At 40.0% G+C, this 10,348-nt stretch overlaps 1 long non-coding RNA gene across 1 annotated transcript; it reads right to left on the bottom strand.

Moving 5' to 3' along the window:
* Positions 1-253: 253 nt before the first annotated feature.
* On the bottom strand, positions 254-10,067 carry LOC146545275 (uncharacterized). Its single transcript, XR_014883148.1, has 3 exons — positions 9,861-10,067; positions 6,139-6,184; positions 254-2,530 (listed from the first exon to the last, which is right to left on the bottom strand). It is a non-coding gene; the product is annotated as an uncharacterized LOC146545275 (long non-coding RNA).
* Between the last annotated feature and the right edge of the window lie 281 nt (positions 10,068-10,348).

Below are 10,348 nucleotides of genomic sequence, written 5' to 3'. Positions count from 1 at the left end.
GATTTTGTTATGTTTCCCAGCTTAAGAGAGATTGTTTGGAAAGTGATTAAAGGAGTCTAAAACCAGTACCTGAGCAAGATTTAAGCACCTTACTCCTCATCTCCATTGAAATGGGAAGCATATATTTTGGATATCCTTGAAAACCAGGTCTTTAATTGCAGGAAATTGTACATTTAGGGCTTTATTCTCAAAAATCATTGGAACATGAGCCATGCACATTGCTCTGATAATGAGTAACACTGCAGCTGATGATCAGTCGAGCAGTTCCCAGATGCGGATGCGAGAGGCCGCACTGTCTCATGCTCAGAGGGGATAGGGAGTTTGAGTGCTGCTGCCTGGCACCACGTCGGCCGTCAGGATGCCCACACGTGGTCGGTTCTCCCACAGATAGCCACGGGGAAGCTTCTGCATGGCATCATCTGGGAGGAAGGTCCAAGGGGCACAAGGTACGATCTGTGGCTTTGTGGCCCCACGGGGAGGGCGGCAGAGGAGCAAACGGCCCAGCATGCTGCCCCACTGGCCTGGCCACAGTGGAGCCTGTCTGGAGAGCAAACACACACGGCACTGTCACGGACAGGCGGCAGGAGACATTTCATTAGCTTGCTTGTTGGGTTTGCTTGTGTGCTTTCAAAGGGAGCCTCCTTTCCCCCTTTCTCCGCATGATTGCAGCTTGAGCAGAAGCCGTGTCTGCAGAGCAGCATGTCGTGCCATGAAAAGCCGTACAGAGACGGGTGTCTTTGCAATGGCAGTGATTATGGATGGTAGCACAGCGTGTCCTGCAGGGAAGGGAGGGCTGTGGTGGTGCAGAGCACTGGTGTGAAAGGGTCTCTTTCAGCAGCCAGAAAAGCGTATCAGTGTCGACTGGAAGCATTAGGTTTATATCCATGGTTTTATAGTTTAGAAAGTTTAACATCCTGGAACTTAACTGAACATTACTTTTCTGAGTATAAGCATAGTACACTTCCATCAAGGATCCAATGGATGAATTCATGCTTTTGTACACTTTGCAGCACGGTGCTTGCATCTGTGGCACTTAGATATAAATCCTCTACAAGACTTGTTGGCATTTGAAGGACTAAAGTTTTGGTGGTTTGTTTTGCTTTTTTTTTTTCTTTTTTCTTTTTTTTTTTTCCAAACTTAGGACAAGCCGCAGGAACTTCAGTTTTATTTGCTTGAATGCTAAATTCAAGCCCCTCACTGGGCCCCTCACTACAAGAAGTATATTGAGTTGCTGGAGTGTGTGCAGAGAGGAGAAACAAAGCTGGTGAACAGGGTAGAGAACAAAACCCATGAGGGGCAGTTGGTGATACAGGCTTACTTAGTCTGGAGGGGAGGAGGCTGAGGGGAGACCTCATCACTCTCCACAACCACCTGAAAGGAGTTTGCAGCAGAAAGAGGATTGGTCTTTTTTCTTAGATAACAACTGACATAGGATGTGAGGAAACAGCGTCCAGTGACACCAGGGGAAGATTAGATTGGATAATAGGAAGAATTTATTCACAAAAGAGGTTGTCAAGCACTGGAATAAACTGTCTTGGGAAGTGAGAGAATAGTCATCCCTGGAGGTATTTACGAAATGTGTAGATGCAGCACTAAAAGATGTGGTTTAGTGGTGGGCTTGGAAGTGTTAGGCTGATAGTTTGAACTTACAGGTCTTTTCCAAATAAATGATTCTATCCTACTCTATTCCATGATTCTAAATTAAATGCACTGGAGTTGTTTGTTGTCAGAACCCAGTCCGTCAACTTTAAAGTTCACAGTGATCAGAACAAGGAGGCACAAAGTTAGGAGTTTGTGCTTCCTGGCCAGACAGCTGCAAGTTCACACTCTGGGCTATGTGTTTCTATGTGTTTCAAGAGTTTCTATGAAATCTTGAGAGCTGACCTGATCATTTCTTGTTAAGGGGGTGCTGAGCTATGTCATTTCCTATGACTAGAATATTTAAACTCGCTTCTCTGGAGTGGCTTCCCTTAATGCCTAGGACTAGTGTTCAGAGCTCAGATAAAAAGCATTATTTTAGGTCTTTCTCCTCCAACCAGTCAAAAACATCACAAAATGTTTAGGGATTCAGTATTTTTGAAAAATCTATAAATCTCTGATATGGCTGCAGCTGGTCAAAAGTCATCATGGAGGACAAGGAGAAAGACAGACAGGCCTCCAGGCTCTGTAATCGTATAAAGAGCCGGATATCTGTAGGAAATTTGACTATAAATAGTTTCCCTGTAAGTACTTGCTGTGTGAATGTCCTACACAAGCCACAGGATATCCTCATTAAGGGACTAGACTAGGAAAAGGGGAAACTGCCTTGAAAGGAACGTCAAAGGTCTAAACCACACTATGTAACGCTAATTTTTTTTTCCAGCGTAGTCATTCTGAGTGTTGCTTGTCATTACTGTTACCTTATAAGAATGACCTCGAAATCACTGTGTCACCTCTTTCTCTGCAGTTTTTCTGAAATTCCCTTTCCTCTTCTTCTCTTCAGGATCTTGCACACACAGTTGAATCGACTCTCCGCATGACTATCGTGTACCTGCATGTAGAAGATCGCATGTGCTCGTTGAAATGTAAAATCTGAACTAACGAATTCTCAGTGTTACGTTATTTCCAGCATTACTGATAATTCAAATACAATATTGTATACCTATACGTACAGGTATGTATATATTAGGTAACTGTTCTCTAAACGTGCCAGAAGCAAGGCACCTGGAGTTCATTTTAGGCAAGGCAGCACACTATGTGTAGTCAGTGGGAAGCAACAGCAACCTTGATATGAATCTTGGCTTACCCCTGATACGATCTCCATAGAAGCTGAAGGAGTTGCTCTGGATTCTCACTGCTGTTTACAAGAGCAGAGCTTGGCACAGAGCCTCATGGCTTGCCTTTGTAATATACCTATAATATCATTTAATTTTATTTGCTTCTACAAGATTAACCCAGCAGGTGAGATTTCTGTGTGTAAGTGGCTATGAAATACATTGTGTAATCCCTGTGATTGATGTTTCTGAACGTATTTTGGGCAAAGACGTGGTGCCTGTCTACACCAGATTCATTACACACTGGAGGGCTGACAGTATATCAGTGCAAATGCTGCTTTGCAATGTCTCCTGCTCCGTCAGATCAAGCCAGAGTGAAACCACTTCAGAGCAAGCATGTATGGAAAGCAAAAACTTCTGAGTCACTCTCTCCTGAAGGAGTAGGTGTAAAGCTGTCATGTGTGTGGTTCTTATCCCGTGTACCTTCCTCTCCCCACCTTCTTTATTGATACATTAATGAGCTTCCTGACATAGGAATAGGGACTTATATAACTGTACAAACTGGGTATTTACATAACGATACAGCAGCTCTTGCTGTTTGTTCCTCAAGTGACTGGAAAGTCCTTTTGTAACACCTCAGCTGCTTGCTACGACAGTGATCAATGATTATGATGTCCCATGGGAAGGTTTATGGCCGGCTCAAAGATGGGTGGTTTTGATGGGAGGATTTACTGCAATCTTAATCTCTCCCAGTTTGTTCCCAGTTAATTTCATGCTCAGTCTCAAGCTCATGTGAACTCAGAAATCAAAGCAGAAAACAAGAAAACTAAGACCATGTTCCTCTCCCTTGGGCTAACTAAAGGCCACAGCTTTGTCCCATTTCATCTATAAAACCATGGAAAGCATGCCATAAACGCAAACAAAAACTGGTCAGTTTGTGATGAAAGCTGGGTTTGTAACAAGAGTCCAGCAACAGGTGTGTTCCGTAATAATAAGCTTTGTTCAAATTAAGAACTCTAATTAAGCAACAAAACAAATAATGCTGCTTTGTACTCATAGAGCTCTATTGAGAACCAGTGGAGAATCCACCCAGCTCCTACCAAAATTAAAGACATATTTATAAACAGAATTGTTTCTAACAAGAAGACAAATCTCATCCTTGTGTAACTGTCCTGAGGTCAATGGAAAACCTCAAGGGATTAATTAAAATCAGAATGTTCATAAAATTCTTATATACTGTGCCAGCTGCTCTTAAACGGGGAAGCACGTTAATGGTTTCTCAACAAACATGTTGCAAGATCATCTCCTTTTATTCAGCAATTTTGGTTTTCAGAAACTGAAATCTTTTTTTTTTTTTTCTTCAGAAACAATATTCCCCAGTTCTGTTGGAAAAAAAGATTAAACATTAATATACTTTGAATGGATTTATAATCTCTAATTTCTTATGGCATTGTTCTGAATGTACTGGCATCTATTTTTTTCCTTGTTATTATTTTCAGAATAATACTTTATTTGTAGAGGCTGATAAAGGTATTGTAAATCACTGATTAAAAATGTTTACCATTTTGGTTCACTGTGTCTAGAAAAAGAAAATGTCAGAATAAAAATGTGATCTTATTCACAATTTACTTCATCGTTTGGGTCAGATTTCCAATGTGAATATTCATGTTCATACATAAAAAGTCATCTTGAAGAACACTGCAGTTTTTATGCTAATTACACTGCCTTTTTAAATGATCCTCTCCAGCAAAATGTGTTTTACAGTTTTGTTTAATTTAACACAGAAGAGTGTGCATAAAGTCTACAGAAATCTATCAAATTAATTGAAATGAAGAAATGTAGTCATTTGAAAGAATATTCTCATGACTTGTCTTATTTGTTTTTAGCAGCTTAAAAAATAGCTTTATTATAAATGTGTTGTATACCAACAATCCCGCTCCATACACAATTTTCCTTCAGTTTTTCTTTATTTTTTCTTTACTTTTAAAATAAATTAACTTTCCTTATGAGATTCTCCCAGGTCCTCAAGATTTGAAGAAAAAGTTATTCGTAAAACAACATTTGAAAATCCATTTCCATTTCAAGACGTGGTAGTATCTTGCTACTTATAAATGTGAGTGAATGGTAATACATTATTATTCCATAATATCCTTTCGTTCCTGCATCTCAGATTTTTTCTAACTCAAAGAAGAATGGGTGTATGAAGTGGAGCTGTATGTGCAGGAGTAAGAGTAGAAGACACGAATTAATATAGGGGGGAAAAAAAGCACTAATTTTAGAACTTGGGTTTTTCTCCTCAGAAACTGAAAATTTCAACTTCCTTTTCTATCTCTGTCTATCTGTTTCTATCCCTCTGTCTTTTTGGAAGGCAGAAGGACATCCTTAGAAAACTCAGTTATAAGAAGATGTGTGGTTGGGCGAGGCACCACTGTACTGTGTGGCAGAGAGATACAAGAAGGCTTTTAGAAGAAGGGACACCCTGCTGTACATTAGGAGACCTATTTTGTGGCACAACAAAAGATCTCTATAGAGTCATTATATCCTGCAGCACAGTTCCTGGAAGTTTAAGAACTGGCTGCAACCCCTTATAGCTGGTTTATTACGTAAAAGCGTAATGACTTACTACTGACTGCTAATTTTGAACTGTAAGAAGCTCTGTTTAAGGATTGTCTTGAGCGGGCTTCCAGGGGCTTGTTTGTGCAAACATAAAGCAAACTTATGAATTTTGGCCAAATCCAGAATCATCTCAAACTGCATAAGAACCTCAGGCCTTGTTCCTCAAAGCCAGGCATTTTATTTATGCAACCTTTTCAATATGTTGGTTACTCTCCTGCTGGCTTGATGCAAACTGCAATCCATTTTGCTCTGGCATAACTCTTTTTTTCCAATACCTGCACCACCAACCACAGAGGGAGAAGAGATCAGTCCTCTGACACTGCCTCTATGGTGCTCCAGCACGGATAGTGTGTTGCCCAGTGTCTTGTGCAGCCATCTGCCTAGTGGGCACTGAGATTGACAGCAGTCGGTACTGGGAGGACAGTAATCACTGTACTGCAGCAGTATGGATACAGCTAGCCACAGCTGCAACAAAAAATGTGTAAGGGGGTTTCTTGAATGAGTGCCCAGAAAGAAACCTTGAAGACAAATTAGGCAGCATTCCTTACTTCCTGAAGCGTGTCTTGGGGGTAACTCAGCCCTTAACCTCTCCCCATCTCTTTCCATCTTTTGCTTCTTACATTTCCCATGTATCAACCCATGTCATATTCTCCAAGACAACATGGGAATAGGCACCTGTTTAATTTGCATGTAGACTGCTTTCACCGTTTCTGCAATCATACAGCACAGGTTGCAAACAGGAAAAGAGGAATACAAAATGAAGCCAAACCTCACTCATCATGTGACAGCACGTCTTCACATCTTGGAGCCAGACACTGCAGGAAAGAACAAGTCAAGGTATGAATGACCCTCTCCTCCTCATAAAGCCCCAAGCTGCAAATCTGAACATGGAAATAAACATGGAAGGGTTTATGTAAGTCCATAAACCCAAAACAACTGTTGGAAGCTATGTGCCTAGTACAATCATTTCTTCATTGATGGGGCAGCACCAATAGCTCTACTATTCCAGAAAATCTTATTGATGAGTTTGCATTTCTGTCTCAGAATCCTTCCATTTAACTTTAATTTCTGCTACCTAACAGGCAGTCTAACTATAACTTTCTTGTACTTCAGGGCTAGCTGTAGATCTTGTTCCTTTGCCTCGTCTGCCAACGTTTGATTTGTGCTCATTTACGAAACACACAATAAGCAAGAAACAACAGCTTTTTTTTTTTTTTTTCCTCCTCTAATCACTCAGAGAATTATATAGCAATTATTTGTTGGAAATGACCTCATAGTTTCCTAATTTTACTTGGTAATCTGAAGAATAATTCTATTGTAACCTCAACGCATAAAAGCCTTGGAAGTATTCAGCTGGAACCTATAACCACAGAAGATTCCTGTGCTGTTGGCAGCTAAAATGTAGCCCACATTTTTAAGTGACAAATTATATGATAATAATAACCTATGTGGAGTTAGATATCCTGGAAAACTGGACGCCAAAAGACAATAAAAATGACTGTGTGAGGATGGTATGGGAAAGTAATATTTATATAGTGACTGCATGCTCAAAGGAAAACCAAAATAGAACAGTATACTTCCATAGTAACACTTTGTAATCAGTAAATGCTCGCATGAAAAATGTATTTTTGAATTTTTAGAAGTGTACTTTGGTGGATTTTGCTAGTAAATATACTTCTTGTTGCTGTCTTCCTCCTAGTTCCCTGCTTCTATTGTTGAATAATTGGCTGATTTATAAGCAGAAAAATATTTTATGGTATCTTATAAACATTTCTTAAGCATGGTTACCTTTTTGCCACCTCTGATGTCTTTTCTTTTTTGTCGTCTTTATCTCCTTTTCATCGTACATGGCCACCAGGGTTATTCATTGAGTGAATGAGTTTTGCTGTGGAAATCTTTTTTCTAGTAGCTTGGATTTCTGGCTATTTCACAGTGACACACTGAAAAGGTGTCATTACTTTAAAGGAAATAGCTGGACGGTGGCTACACTTCTCTCCAATTCTTTTTATCTCAGATACTCTTCATCAGCCCTCAGCATGCATCCCTGATCTTTGATTTGCTATCTCATGATAAACACAGCTCCACTGTGTATGGCATCATCACATGAGCAAGTCTTCAGTAAGTAAGATACAAAAGCTTTTATTTTTTTTCTTTTTTTTAATAAAATGAAAGATTGACTATTTCAGATCACTATATCTGCACAATACAGACAAATTTCTTGTATGATTGACAGTAGCTTCTGACCTAAATAAAATCTGATTAGAAATTTTGTCCAAATTGTCCCTTTGCATACCGCAGACTTGAAAAACTCCATTCCAGGGTTTTTCTAAAGTAATTTTCTGCGGATTAGCAGCATATTTTCTAATAAATATCTTTGAGTCCCAATCTTCCTTCAAAAAGACAGACCCTTCCTTTTGTTTGCTCACTCCACCTTCACAATCCACATTACATATGAAATATTATTTATAATTTTAACTATCTTAAGTGATGAAGTAATGAAGTGAGCCTATTATTTTAATTCTGGTAGTCCAAGAGCACCTAAACCTCTTGAGCCTTGTACTGCTATTCTTGAGGAACTTATTATATAGGTTTCCTTCTATATAGGCATTCTTCTACCTTGCTTATTCACTGTACATCCATTTTGTATTCCAGCAGAAACACTGAATTCAAAGGGGGTAGCTTGGGGTGACCTGGGCCATAAGCTCAGTAAGTAGGGAAAAAGAGAGCAGAGGAGGTATTCTGTCCTATAGAAAAACTTGCCGTTAAAATCTTTCCCTAAAATTAAAATACAGCTAAAGAAGAGGACTGCTGTTCACAGAGCGACTCTGCATTTCAGAGTCATTTTGTACCATCTCCAAATAGTGCTTTTAAACTGTTCCACTTTTAAATCCAGCAAAACTCTGAAACATGGCTTATATTAGACGTGTAAGGTGAAGTGCTTTAGGGCCAATGTTCCTATTCATACAATAAAAGGGTAAATAAATAAAAGTACCTATTTAGGTGCTTTGTTCAACTTTAAACCTGCATTCTTCTCTTTACATGAAATTAGCCGACGTGATCTTTAAAACACAAACAGTTTAACTACGAACAGCACAAGGAGGAAGTAGAATTATTCACAAAAACACCATGCAATTATGACAAGCAATAAATGCCGAAATCTCTGTGAATGACAGCATGGGATGTTTCAGTGGTCAGCTGAAGGGATGGTAACGCTTCTACGGTTTGTATAAAACATAATTTCAGTAGCCCACAAAGCAGGAGTGCTGCATCTTTCATTAAATATAACTGTTATGCCTCATAGCATCAAGCTCTTAAATCTTTGTAACGAGCAGCAGGCATTTCAATAAAGTCAGAAATAATTATGACTTTGTGAAATATTACTACTTCATGCATCTATCCATTTTCGGCAGCTAAAGATACCATCAACAGTCTACTTTTTCTACTTACTACCTCTGATTTACTGGCTGATTCTGTTATTTCCGTTGTGCAGTTGATAGGACATAATTATTTCAAGTGGAAAGAGAGAACTTCTAATAGAAATTTTATTGCAGACAGTTTCTGCTTTGAATTTATTTAGTTCACCAGACTCTTACATCGAGGAAGATGTACTGGTTTGCAAAGGGAATAAAAATGACAGAACTGCGATGAAAATGAGCAATAAATAGTGAAGTATATATTACCAAATCGTTCATTATTCCAGCCATGTATTTTCTCTACTATAAAATCAAAACAGAACTCAAGCCGTCACTCACTAAATGCATCAAAGGCCCTCGTAGAGACCCAACTCAAGATTTATTCTCCTTTCAAAGCAAACAGTCTCTTTGAGAAAAAAAAAGTTTCAACCATTCAGCTCCAAAAATGAGGGTTTTGTTTCTTTTTCAAGTTATTTAACTCCGTTTTCAAGGTGCCTCCATCAATTTCAAAATGAAAAATGACTTTGAAATGAGGACTTCAGTCATTCTCCACCGAAAACTTTCCAATTAAATTATCCCTGCTACCAGAATTGGAATTTGCTTTGCAGTTCATGTTACATGCCTACAAGACATCACACTGTACAAAGCACAATTTTCAAATTCGCTCAAATTCTTTTGCATATTATGTAGGTCCTTCTTACATTTCAGGTACATAATATTTGCCAGTGCTTAAGTAGAGGGCAAATGCATCAGAAGATGAGCTACTGCTTCTTGAAGAGAAGCTGCTGCTTCTCTTAACGACGCGATTCAGGAGCAACACCGAACGCAGGGCCAGCAGAACGGACGAGGAATTGTCCTGCTTTGTTTGGAAGCCGGGCACCAGAGAGCAGCAGCTCCCAGGAGTTGAGGAGCTGCCGAGCAGCAGAGCAGCTCCGTGGCAGGCAGCGCTTGCAGTAGGAAACGATGCGGCAACTTTCGATCTGGGAGACAGCGTGGCTTAAACGGGCTCTTCAAGGTTAAAGGGAAATTTTGTGTTATTAACAGTGATCGTTTTACCGACTGACACTTCGACACTTACCAGGAGCAGCTCTATGTCTCCTTCCCAATTCCTGTTTGAGGGCTTTCTGAGCCTGCGGAGCTTCAGTGTTTGAAAGGGAAACTGCGACTCCTCAGTTAGATACAGCGCTGGGGAATCCCAGTGCCCGCTGTATGACCCTGGCACTCATCCTTTAAAGTCATCAGAGTTTCACCAGTAACAGCTCAGGCTTACATCATTCATTTTCCCCCTTCCGCCTACCGCATGCCCTTGTTTTCTGCCCGAGCCTGCTCTCCCTGTGTTTCTCCGGATTGAGAGATCACTACCTTTTAACGTGACAGCCTTCAGCCTTGGAGGATTGTCCATTATGTTGAGCCATTTGGAGGACGAGAGAGCATCAGTCATACGCCGAGCATTTCCGTGCACCTGAGCACCAGCATGACCCAGCTGCCTCCCTCTGGCCTCAGAAATGCTGAGTAACTAATTGCTAAATTGAGCAAAAGCACACAGATAATTTAAAGATGATGTGC

This window comes from Meleagris gallopavo, chromosome 1 (genome assembly GCF_905368555.1).
Source record: "Meleagris gallopavo chromosome 1, MGAL_WU_HG_1.1, whole genome shotgun sequence".
Classification (NCBI taxonomy): Eukaryota; Metazoa; Chordata; class Aves; order Galliformes; family Phasianidae; genus Meleagris; species Meleagris gallopavo.
The sequence above is the reverse complement of the archived record's forward strand: the minus strand, read 5'-3'. Positions and strand labels throughout refer to the sequence as shown.